The following is a 14,058-nucleotide window of genomic DNA, read 5'->3' on the forward strand; positions in this document are numbered from 1 at the left end:
AAGTTCTTAAATGAGCAAATTATATTGATATGCTTAAAGTGACCTGTGACCTCCACAAACTAACACAAGAATAGCCAGTGCGTTATGTAACTTTGTACTGTTTTATTTGTTGTTGTTGTTTATTCCCCCCCTCCATCCACCACAGCACACAGGACTATCACAAACCACCTCCTTACCTAAACTGGATTAAAACTATTTGCGTTGACTCTCAAAATTATGCCAGCGACTGGCCGACCAGTAAAAAAGCAAAACAATCACACAAAGGCAAATCATCAAATGTATGTATCTGACTGACACATGGGGAAGTAAACAGTATTCAATTCAAGAACGACATTCTTTATCAACATTATACATTAGGCTCATTTTACACCTGTGAAGTGGAACTTTTGAAACATTCTTTATCAAAAAACAAATTGATAGCTTTCGACCCTCACAGATTTTAATGGCACTCTTTACATTTGTGTAATACAAAGTAAGATGCTGGTATTATATAAGGTAAGGACTTAATCTTAAGTTCTTAAATGAGGAAATTATATTCATATGCATATGTGACCTCCACATACAACCTAACACAAGAATAAGGAATGTGTTCTGTAACTTTTTAAATGTTATTTATATGATTATTTTATATATTATATAGTTAGTATATTAAATTATTTTATATTATATTATATTTCATTCTTTTTCCACCTCAATCTACCACAGGACCATCACAGATACTAATTTTCTGTTACAGTACAGAACACTTGAAAGACAGACTAGTCTCAGACTTTGCCAAATCCAAGTGAACCTTTAATCGCAAAGTCCATCATTGCACGGAAGTCTTTTCTTCTTCTACCCCTCTTGGTAGGAACAAAACCAATGCACATGTTGATGCATATGGCAAACGTTTTTCCCCAGGCTCCTGGTCTAAAAAGTCAATTGCTGGTGCTGGCTCGAATCCCAGAGGGGGCACCGCATCTGCTCCAGTAACGAACACAAGGACATCCTGTAGTGTCAGGTCAACTTGGCCCTCTGTAAAGACAGTGTCAAATACTAACTTCTTTCATAATGAACAAATTCATTAGGCTAGATTTGTTTACCGTGAATATCCCTCAGCCAGCATGCCCAGCAAAATATCGTTTCCTCCTCCGACTCCCTGCGATTGCTGCCAGCCACCGACCATTTCATCTTGAAAAGTGCCTGCATGTTGTTTCTTGTCAGCTTCTCACCCGTGTGACAAAACACCGGCTGAAACTGCACAGAGGATCTCTGGGCGATTTCCCAGAAGCCCCCACAGGAGTTAAATCCCTCAATATCGTATCATGCTGGCCGTTCTGTAAGGAAAATATATGTTTTTGGTAAACTGAAAAAATTAGTATAATGCATTTCAACTATTAATCTAGCACAGCTTTTAATTATTAATTGACCAAATATTAACAATTTATTTATATTTTTTTACCTGTGAAATAAGAAATGCTCCATTAGTCTTATTTGCACAACTGGGAGCTTTTCCAAGGTTGTGGCAAAGACTTCAGGCACGCCACAGGACGCCACCCCGTCCCCAAGTTCCTCTTTCAGTTTGCTGACATCTTCCTGGGACAAGCACTTCCACACCTGTACACACTGCAGTGGCACTGTCATACCATCAAAGTCATTACACATCAAATTAAACATTAAATACCTGCTCCATTTTCAGCCGTTCATCTTCGTCTGTCAGGACATCAGGGCCCAGAACACCAAGGTCCGTTTTCTGACCACACGTATGTTGGAATAATTGTTTGTTTATTCCTCGTGGACCAGGGCCATTGTGAAAAATGGACCAAGCTGCTAGTTTGCCAGCAAGCTGATACTTTCCATCGGCGAGGGCTTGATCTCTACAGATGGGGTTCTATTCCATAAAAAATTGGGACTGTCCATGGCGATTTTGGCACTGCGGACAGTCCTTTTTCTGCGGGCAATTACTACACTCTCCTGTGCATCTGCAAAAGCTGCCTGAAAACTGGAGAGTATTCCGGGCAAGTCATGGTTTTCCTGAAAATAAAATCATAATATAAATCTGTGTTATTAACCCTCGTGTCGCCTTCGCGGGTCATTTTGACCCGCTGTCATGTTCCGGGCATTTGGATGCAAGGTGACACAAGGGGGCGCCCTTCTAACCTTCTCAGTGGAAATGTGAGTTGACTTTCTTCAGAGTGAGACTTTAGGTCAGACACCATGAGTGACAGTAACATGACGCTAAATACAGTGAGCTCTTTGTTTGCAGTAAAAAGTCTGAGGCCTCATTGCTCTTCAGTCACAGACTGAGAAGTGAAGAAGGAAGTCATGGAGCTTCTGCTTTAGACAGAACTTCAGACTTCTGCTGCATGTAAGAGTCATATCACATCATATCAAATGTTGTAATCTGTAAAGCACTTTGTGATACCTTTTGGTATGAAAAGAGCTGTTTGATGATTGATTGATTGATCATATTCTGAAACTCAAATCTGTAGTAGAAACATAATATATGGAAAATTATTATTACAATCACAAAAAGAAAAATATTTGAAAATCATGTATCTAATCAAAAAATTAGTTTTTTTTAAATTTACCCTCATTCTACAAAAAACAAAAAAACAAAGCCAGGTCATTTGTATCTGCTGTAGAGTCATGTTTGTCCCAGTTCCTCTGAGTCGTGGTGCAGCAGGACTGATGTGGACAGATGTTACAGAAGAAGCTCATGAGGTTCATTTCTTCAACAGTTACTATGGTAACTATTTTCTCCAAAGTAAAAGTAGATCTACTACAGTCCTGTCCACATCTGTCATGGTCCATCATGACCCACCACGACTCAGAGGAACTGGGACAAACATGACTTTACAGCAGATACAAATGGTTAGGGTTTGTTTGGGTTTTATTTTTCAGAATGAGAGCAAATAAAATAAAACTTTGATTAGATACAGGATTTTCAAATATTCTTCTTTGAATATTACAATTACATTGTAATAATAATTTTCCATATATTATGTTTTTACTACAGATTTGAGTTTCAGAAAATGATATGACTCTTACATGCAGCAGAAGTCTGAAGTTCTGTCTAAAGCAGAAGCTCCATGACTTCCTTCTTCACTTCTCAGTCTGTGACTGAAGAGCAATGAGGCCTCAGACTTTTTACTGGAAACAAAGAGCTCACTGTATTTAGCGTCATGTTACTGTCACTCATGGTGTCTGACCTAAAGTCTAACTCTGAAGAAAGTCAACTCACGTTTATACTGAGAAGGTTGGAAGGGAGCCCCCTTGTGTCACCTTGCATCCAAATGCCAGGAACATACCAGCGGGTCTAAAAGACCCGCGAAGGCAACACGAGGGTTAACATGGTTGAATCCTGAAACACTGGAAATGCTGTTGTAATGCCACTTTGCCACTAGATGTCACTGTGGAGTGATTCAAACTGAGGCACTGGCACAATCGCTTGAGCTGCTTCGGAGTTTCATGAAGGTTCATCTTGCCCATCTTCTACTTCTACTTCTACGTCTATGTGTGTTGATAAGTCTTTTTGTCATTCTTTTTGATAAAGAGGAAGTTCGAGAAGGACTCATTATTCTTGTCCGATCTGAAAAAACACTCACATCATATTCCTTCCTTCACTGTCACGGGAAGACAAAGTGACCGATCGTCAGAAGCAGACAACAAAACTAATAACTAAGTCTCTGTTTCATGTTCAGGAAGGAGTATCACCAACTCTTCATCAGCAGTTAGCAACTCAGGTCATACATTATCCTCTTCATTTTCTCATCAGAACTTTCTCTTCACCAGTGTCTAAACTTCTAAAGTAAAGCTTTATTTTATGAGGCCAATTTTCCTTTACCTTCTACACACTTTCTTGTTTCTTTGAGCCTGGACCAGAACACAGAGACACAGCCCTGTCACACTAGAGCCACTGCAGAGACACTGTAGAGTTAAGACTATACTTTCAGGGATCATTTCTATAGTTTGTGACTTGAGAAATGTGTTTCTTACGTGTATTGTCTCGCTGCCCACGATGAAGAGTTGGAGATACTCCTTCTTGAACATGAAGAAGGTGTAGACTTGGTTCATCCATGTTCTCTGCTACTGATGACTGTTCACTGTTCCTGCTGGAGACAGTGAGGGAAGGAGTATGATCTGAGTGGTCACTAAAATATTGTGATAAATAATAATCATCACAGCACTTAACTGTTTTGGTTTGTTGAATATGAAAGGATAAATCAAGACAAACCTGCTGAGGGTGGGCTTCTTGTAAGATCACACCTCTCCACTCCTCAGCTTCTCTGCAGCAGTAAGCAACTCAGGTCATACAATATCGTCTTCATTTTCTCATCAGAGCTTCCACATCACCACCATCAGGGACGAAACTTTTATCGTCTAAGGTTTTATTTTAGAGGCCTGCTTTTCCTTTACCTTTCACATCTTTTTGTTTCTCTGAGACAGGACCAGAACACAGAGACACAGCCCTGTCACACTAGAGCCACCACAGAAACACTATGGCGGTAATAAATCTAGGCCACAGCCTCAGAGCAGAAGCTGTGGCACAGAAGTGGGCCGTGGCCAAAGCCATTTTACACCTGTGGGACAGGTAAGTGTCATTTTATCTGCTTGTTTACCCATCGAACTTAATCCTCAATATGATAAAACCTACCATTTTTATTGTGTGTTCACAGAGGACCTACGTTTCCCTTTTTGTAATGTTTTGAGCTCAAAATAAACTTTGAAAAATACATCTGATTCTCCCTGGTCATTCCGAAGGGCATCAGTAGCAGAGAACATGGATGAACTAAGTCTAAACCTTCTTCATGTTCAAGAAGGAGTATCACCAACTCTTCAACGTGGGCAGGTTAGGCTTGATTTGTATTTGGGCTGTGTCTCTGTGTTCTGGTCCTGTCTCAGAGAAACAAAAAGATGTGAAAGGTAAAGGAAAAGCAGGCCTCTGAAATAAAACTTTAGACGATAAAAGTTTCGTCCCTGATGGTGGTGATGTGGAAGTTCTGATGAGAAAATGAAGACGATATTGTATGACCTGAGTTGCTTACTGCTGCAGAGAAGCTGAGGAGGAGTGGAGAGGTGTGATCTTACAAGAAGCCCACCTTCAGCAGGTTTGTCTTGATTTATCCTTTCATATTCAACAAACCAAAACAGTCAAGTGCTGTGATGATTATTATTTATCACAATATCTTAGTGACCACTCAGATCATACTCCTTCCCTCACTGTTTCTAGAAGAAAAGGTGAACAGTCATCAGCGGCAGAGAACATGGATGAACCAAGTCTCCACCTTCTTCATGTTCAAGAAGGAGTATCACCAACTCTTCATCGTGGGCAGCGAGACCATACACTTTAGAAACACATTTCTCAAGTTACAAACTATAGAAATGATCCCTGAAAGTATAGTCTTAACTCTACAGTGTCTCTGCAGTGGCTCTAGTGTGACAGGACTGTGTCTCTGTGTTCTGGTCCAGGTTCAAACAAAAAAAGGGGCCTCATAAAATTAAACTTTTTCCAGACAAAACAAGTCTAGACACTGGTGGTGGTGAAGAGGAACTTCTGATGAGAAAATGAAGAAAATGTTGTATGACCTGAGTTGCTGAGGAGCCGTGGAGAGGAGTGATCTGATGAGGCACAGATGCAGCAGGTTAGGCTTGATTTGTATTTATGATTACTTTTTCCTTTGATGCTCAAATAAATAAAACCAGAAAACTGCATTGATATTTATGTTGGTAAAAAACATCTGAGAAACCACTCAGATCATACTCCTTCTCTCACTGTCTCCAACAGGAACAATGAACAGTCATCAGTAGCAGAGAACATGGATGAACCAAGTCTCCACCTTCTTCATGTTCAAGAAGGAGTATCTCCAACTCTTCATCGTGGGCAGCGAGACCATACACTTTAGAAACACATTTCTCAAGTCACAAACTATAGAAATGATCCCTGAAAGTATAGTCTTAACTCTACAGTGTCTCTGCAGTGGCTCTAGTGTGACAGGACTGTGTCTCTGTGTTCTGGTCCAGGTTCAAAGAAGCAAGAAGATATGTACAAGGTAAAAGAAAAGCAGACTGCTAAAATAAAACTTTTGGTTAGACAATACAAGTCTCAACACTGGTGGGAGTGAAAAGGGAGTTCTGATGAGAAAATGAACAATGAGAGATGTCTGATGAGAGATTAGCCCTCGTGTCGCCTTCGCGGGTCATTTTGACCCGCTGTCATGTTCCGGGCACTTTGTTTGCCGTAAAAAGGCTGAGGTCTCATTGCTCTTCAGTCACAGACTGAGAAGTGAAGAAGGAAGTCGTGGCGCTTCTGCTTTAGACAGAACTTCAGACTTCTGCTGCATGTAAGAGTCATATCATTAGTGATGTGCCGATCGTGTCGAGGCTTCGAAGCGTGTGCCGAGTAATCTTGAGGGGTGTTTATTGAGGCGTGTATCGAAGCGTGTGTTGATCACGTGTGTGGTGACGTTCGAAGCCTCGGGAAGTGGCCGGTACCACGTGACTGATTCAGGAACTGATTCGTGGGTTTGGAGCGCGATTCAAAATAAAAGCGACAGTGAAACGTAATGGATTCCTCCTCACATTTTGTGTTTTTGGGTTATTGCTATTGCGCTTCTTTTGTCATCCTTTTCGAGCTTCTATTTTCTGCGATGGAACCAGCAAGAAAGAGGAGATTTTCCCCAGTTTGGGAGCATTTTGAGCTGATCTCACCTAATAAGGTAAGGCATAGCAATAATTATGTAATAATAGATTGCACAACTATGACAACACATCATTTTTATTCTTCACACTTCTCTTTTCTGAATGCATCTGAATTATTGTTATTTTTAATGATTATTTAAGGTGAAGTGTCTGGTGTGTTCCAAGCAACTGGGGTATAACAACAACACCTCATCTATGCTAAGGCACTATCGAGCCTTGCATGGCAGCGAGGAGGCTAACCAAGGTGAACCTGTCTCAGGTAGGCCATTTTAATTCATGATCATAATTGCTAGTTAATTACACTATTTGCTCCAAACAAATTGAATTGATATTTGTATTAAAATGTCTAACTATGTCATATACTTTCATTCAGCTGGGAAGGTTGACTTGACAGGTGTTGGTGGATATGGTGGTAGAGGATACCCAACCCTTTTCCTTTGTGGAGGGAACTGGGTTCCGAAAGCTTGTAAAAGCTTTGGCTCCATCCTATGTTCTACCCACACGGCAGGTATGTATGTGAACACGTCAAGCAATTATTTGTACTATTTTGTCAGATTAGCCATTTCTAGATTTTACTTTTCTTTTTAGACTTTGAAAGCCTTGGTGGAGAAGAGGTACAAGGAAGCCAAGGAGAAAGCCAAAGCCATTGTGGCTAAAGCGTCTGCTGTGAGTTTAACATCAGACATGTGGACCTCTATCAACACGGATGCTTTTCTCGCTGTGACGTGTCATTTTATTGATGAAGACACCTCTCTGCAGTCAGTTGACCTTGGGGTGCAGCACTTCCCTGAGGCACACACTGCAGCAAATCTGGCTAGAGTGAAGACCTCTCTCATGTCTGAATGGGGTATAGCAGAAAAGGTGACATGTCTGGTGACTGACGATGCTGCCAATATGGGTGCTTGTGCTCGAGAGCTTCATTTGCGTCACACTATTTGTGTGGCGCATAGTCTGAACCTGATGATAAAAAAAGCTCTTGACCAAAGTCCTGAATTATGTGACATCCGGACTAACAGTCGTAAGATTGTTGGCTATTTCAAGAGCAGCACCACTGCGAAGGTAAGGTCCTTACTTGTAATATGTGAAATATCATTTCTGCCTCTGCATTGACACATGCAATCATAGGTTTGTTGACTGTTTTATAGGAGAGACTAACACAGATGCAAGTGCAAATGGGCCACCCAGTGCTTAAACTTCTGCAGGAGGTTGATACACGGTGGAACAGTACGTATCTCATGCTCCAACGTCTGTATGATCTGAGAGAGCCTGTTGGAGCAGCTTTGGCCGGTCTGCGTACAGACATTGCTCCACTCACTGCAGAACAATTTAGAATTATTGCAGACAGTCTCAAAGTGCTAGCACCATTTCACTATGCTACAATAGTGCTGTCTGAGGATGAGAAGGTGTCCGGATCAAAAGTGATTCCACTTTTGGCCATTCTCCATCATTCTCTGGAAGAAGAGGAGATTTGACCCATTCAGACACCTGATAGCAGAGCAATGGCTGAGTATCTGCGAAGACAGCGGAGAGAGAAGCTGAACCTTCTCCAGTCCATGAGCATTATGTCCCTGGTACTCTGCTTGACCCAAGGTTAAAAAAAATAGGCTTCTTTAGCGCCAATAGAGCAGTGGAAGCAGAAAAAAGGTTGATCGTGGAATGTGCTGCAGTTATAAGGCTCACATCGTCATCATCTGCTTCATCATCATCTGCTTCATCATCATCATCTGCTTCATCATCATCAGAAGCTTCATCATCTTTTGCTTCATCATCATGTGCTTCATCATCATCTTCTGCTTCATCATCATCTTCTGCTTCATCATCATCATCTGCTTCATCATCATCAGAAGCTTCATCATCTTTTGCTTCATCATCATGTGCTTCATCATCATCTTCTGTTTCATCATCATCTTCTGCTTCATCATCATCTTCTGCTTCATCATCATCTTCTGCTTCTCAATCTGTGGCAGGAGGTAATTAATATCTTCTAATTGTGCTAATATTTTGTCACTTACAGCCTGTTTGTCTGTTGTAGGAAGTAAACTGTGGAGGCATTTTGACCCCACATGCCAGCAGACAAGAACCCCGAATGTTACTGCCAATGCAACAGTTGAGGTGCAAACCTATGTGGGGGAACCAAGTATTGCCAGACTCGAAAGCCCCCTTCAATATTGGGAAAGACATAAGTCTACATATCCAAATTTGTACAAACTTGCCTTGTCATTTTTATGCACTCCTGCATCATCTGTGCCCTGTGAAAGAGTTTTTTCAAAAGCAGGTGAAATCCTGTGCAAAAAAAGAAACCGCCTGAGTCCAAGTACTGTGGAAAAATTATTTCTAAATAAAAATGAATAAATGTATTATTATTATTATTTTTTTGTTACACACATTTACGTGTTGCATAAGCACAGACATAAACAAAGTAACACAAGCACATTTTACATCACAACTCTCTGAATTCTGAAATTTCTTTCACTTTCAACCCCCACCATTTATTGTAAGCACTCAGCATGCTACATATATTTTGTCCACATGATGGCTTAGTGGAGCAAATAAAGCGTTGTGATGCTTCGAACTATGTGTGACGCAGTTGGCTGCGATGCTTCAGTGCTTCATGGGGCTTCATCTTGCCATCACTAGTGAACAGTCATCAGTAGCAGAGAACATGAATGAAACAAGTCTTGACCTTCTTCATGTTCAGGAAGGAGTATCACCAACTCTTCATCGTGGGCAGCGAGACCACACACTTTAGAAACACATTTCTCAAGTCACAAACTGTAGAAATGATCCCTGAAAGTATAGTCTTAACTCTACAGTGTCTCTGCAGTGGCTCTAGTGTGACAGGACTGTGTCTCTGTGTTCTGGTCCAGGATCAAAAAAAAAAAGGGGCCTCATAAAAAAAAACTTTTTTCAGACAATACAAGTCTAGACACTGGTGGTGGTGAAGAGGAACTTGTGATGAGAAAATGAAGAAAATGTTGTATGACCTGAGTTGCTGATGAGCCGTGGAGAGGAGTGATCTGATGAGGCAGATGCAGCAGGTTAGGCTTGAGTTGTATTTATGATTACTTTTTCCTTTGATACTCAGCTAAATAAAACAAGAAAACTGCATTGATATATATTTTGGTACAAAACATCTGAGAAACCACTCAGATCATACTCCGTCCCTCACTGTCTCCAGCAGGAACAGTGAACAGTCAAAAGTAGCAGAGAACATGGATGAACCAAGTCTCCACCTTCTTCATGTTCAAGAAGGAGTATCTCCAACTCTTCATCATGGGCAGCGAGACCATACACTTTAGAAACACATTTCTCAAGTCATAAACTATAGAAATGATCCCTGAAAGTATAGTCTTAACTCTACAGTGTCTCTGCAGTGGCTCTAGTGTGACAGGACTGTGTCTCTGTGTTCTGGTCCAGGCTCAGAGAAACAAGAAAACACATAGAAGTTAAAGGAAAAGTGGCCTCATAAAATAAAACTGTAGTTTACACGATACAAGTTTAGACACTGATGTTGGTGAAATGGAGGTTCTGGAGAGAAGATCAAGAAGATATTGCACAACCCGAGTTGAAAACTTCTGCAGAGAAGCAGCCCATTTTGACTGAGGAGGAGCGGAGGGCAGGGTTTCCGTTAGCCGGCTGTAGCCCGGTTTGCAAAGCAAATGGCCGGTAAAAATTATGTCCATCGGCCAAATTGGCCGACAGTAAGAAAGAGAGAATATAGAAAAATATAACCCTCGTGTCGCCTTCGCGGGTCTTTTTGACCCGCTGTCATGTTCTTGGCATTTGGATGCAAGGTGACACAAGGGGGCGCCCTTCCAACCTTCTCAGTGTAAATGTGAGTTGACTTTCTTCAGAGTTAGACTTTAGGTCAGACACCATGAGTGACAGTAACATGACGCTAAATACAGTGAGCTCTTTGTTTGCAGTAAAAAGGCTGAGGCCTCTTTGCTCTTCAGTCACAGACTGAGAAGTGAAGAAGGAAGTCACGGAGCTTCTGCTTTAGACAGAACTTCAGACTTCTGCTGCATGTAGGGGTCATATTACATCATATCTAATGTTGTAATCTGTAAAGCACTTTGTGATACCTTTCAGTATGCGAAGCGCTTTAAGAAGATTGATTGATCATAATCTGAAACTCAAATCTATAGTAAAAACATAATATATGGAAATAATTATTACAATTAGAAAAAGAAAAATATTTGTAAATCATGTATCTAATCAAAAAAATAGTTTTATTGACTCTCATTCTAAAAAAAAATAAAAAACAAACAAACCATTTGTATCTGCTGTAAAGTCATGTTTGTCCCAGTTCCTCTGAGTCGTGGTGGGTCCTGGTGGGCCATGACAGATGTGGACAGGACTGTGGTAGATCTACTTTTACTTTGGAGAAAATAGTTACTATAGTAACTGTTGAAGAAATGAACCTCACGAGCTTCTTCTGTAACATCTGTCCACATCAGTCCTGCTGCACCACGACTCAGAGGAACTGGGACACACATGACCTACAGCAGATACAAATGACCTGGGTTTTCTTTTTTAGAATTAGAGTAAATTAAAATTTTTTTTTATTTTTTTGATTAGATACAGCATTTTTGTAATTGTAATTATTTTCCATATATTATATTTTTACTACAGATTTGAGTTTCAGAATATTATCAATCAATCAATCAATCAACCTTTTTTGATAAAGCACTTTTTATACCGAAAGGTATCACAAAGTGCTTTACAGATTACAACATTTGATATGATGTAATATGACCCCTACATGCAGCAGAACACTAAAGTTCTGTCTAAAGCAGAAGCTCCATGACTTCCTTCTTCACTTCTCAGTTTGTGACTGAAGAGCAATGAGGCCTCAGCCTTTTTACTGGAAACAAAGAGCTCACTGTATTTAGTGTCATGTTACTGTCACTCATGGTGTCTGACCGAAAGTCTCACTCTGAAGAAAGTCAACTCACATTTACACCCTTGTGTCACCTTGCATCCAAATGCCCGGAGCATACCAGCGGGTCTAAAAGACCCGCGAAGGCGACACGAGGGATTTATCACACACGCTAACACACATGAACACACACGCAAACACACACGCTAGTACACACGCTCACACACACGCAAACACACGCTAACACACACGCTAACACACGCTAACACACACGCTAACACACACGCTAGCACACACGTTTTGATTGACTCACTGCTCTGTCCTGGCCGCTCCATCGGGTGTTTACATTATGGGACTTAAAGTCCAGATAGAGGTCCTTTCCAAATAAGTGTCAGCAGCAGATGGAAACGGGCCCCGGGCGTCCGTCATCCTCAGACTCTCCGCCATGGCAAGGAAAAGCTAAAAAAAAACCTGAGAGAAAAGAGAAACCTTGGGTAGAACCACAGAAAGAGAGATCTACTCCAATGGACGGACAGGTTTTAGATCAGGGGTCCTCAAACTTTTTCTCTGGGGGCCACATTATGGTTCCTGACTGTGATGGGGGGCCGGGCCGGGTTGGCTATAACATAGATGACCCAGACCAAAATGCAGCAGGCCTCATTGTGAAGTAGAGACTTCATTTACCACGTGGCTATAATGTGTTTATATCCTGATCTCTTATGTCAGTGCCCTCTGCTGGACAAGTGTGGAAATCTTTTTTATTTATTTAAGTTTCTCCCTAATGGCTGAGTCTATTGGTTACTTGGTTAAAAAATAATCATAGCTCCACACAGGAATGGGCGAGAGACTCTTTCTTTTTGACATACTCAGTGATTTGTGCTCTACAGGTCAGGGGTTAAATCATGTAGGTCTTAGCTTTCAAATAAGGGGTTACATTGGCCTATAGTAATAGAAAGTATTTACAGCCAAGTTTGAGTAAAAAAAATGATCTCCATTGTGTAATTGGATGTACAATATCCCTCTGTCCCTTTGTCCTTTTTGTCAGTGTATTAACGGACAATTAATGAGTAAAAAAAAACGTAACATGCTACGACACCTGCAGTGGCGCTTACGGCCTCTAGGGGCATGAGCTACTTAGTACTGCTTTAAACAATAAATGTTCAATATGATCGCCTCTGAGGCTGAGACTCCCCTGACAATTATACTTAAAGGGACTAGATGCAAGTTCGTCATTTAATACTCACTACTGCCACCTCAGGTCTGAAGCGTAACTGCAGATTCTCCAGGCTTTTAAGCAGTGCAAACGACCAAAGTGAAGAGCTTTCCTCACCCGTTGCTTTTCATATAAGAATAAGGCGTTTTGTGCATAAAAAGCCCAAACTGTTAAGTAACATTTCTCCGCTCTTCTGAACCGAGGGCCTCACAGAAGGAAAAACTCCATATTTGGTTTACAGCGTCACCTTGGACAAGTGGATATAAAATATGTCAATATTAGCCACAGAGATGTTGCAGCTTCTTCAAAACATCACAAATTAAGTATCATACAGTGTAAGTTTTGACAAATTTGATACTTGAAAACTAAAATGTTATGGGAAGAAAATCTCCACTTCAACCAAAAATTAATACTTTAATATAGGGAGATTAAATGTATGGTTTAATTTATGGTTAAATGTATGGTTTTATTTTGTTGATATATTTTTGTGTATCCGAGTGCGTCAGTAATATGAAACTCACTAACCCGTCTCGATTGGGATTTGTTTCCTGCGTATGAAGTTTAGATGTTCATTCAACTCTGTTTAATGACATCAAGCATTTAATATAGGCCTTTGTTACCAGGACGAGCTGTTTCAAAGGAAATAAACAAAAGTAAAGAAAAATGATGCTAATGTGACCAGAAAGCAGAATCAGAATCAGAAATGTTTTATTTGCCATTGTTAATGAACAGGTTCACAACCAGGAATTCTTTCTGGTTCAATCATGCAGCATGAAACATAAAACATTTAACACATAACTTAGATCAATAATAAACTACACAAATAGTGCAATAGAGCAATAGAGCCGTGCAAACTCATCTTCATGAGTCTGATACAGAGTTATTGGGCCCTGTGATCGTTCATGAGTCTGATGGTGGAGGAGAATAAACTGTTCATGTGGTTGGAGGTGTAGGTCTGAGTGGACCGTAGCCTCCTTAAACCCTAGGGGCTTAAGTTTAAGTTTAATGGTTTAATGTTTTGTATCGCGTGTCCAGGCAAATATAATGTCCAAATAAAAGTCGGCAGCAGGTGGCGACGAGCGGCGCGGGCCTCCCCCGTCCTTAGACTCTCCAGCACGGCAAGGAACAACTCAAAAACCCAGCGGGACAAAAGAGAAACCTTGGGGAGAACCACAGAAGGAGAGATCCACTCCCATGGACGGACAGGCTGTAGAGACCCAGGGCCGAAGGATCCCTCAGCAGTTGACAGGCAGGGTGAATAGTCCATGTCCAGGGTGAGAAG

Source organism: Gobius niger (genome assembly GCF_951799975.1).
Source record: "Gobius niger genome assembly, chromosome: 24".
NCBI lineage: Eukaryota > Metazoa > Chordata > Actinopteri > Gobiiformes > Gobiidae > Gobius > Gobius niger.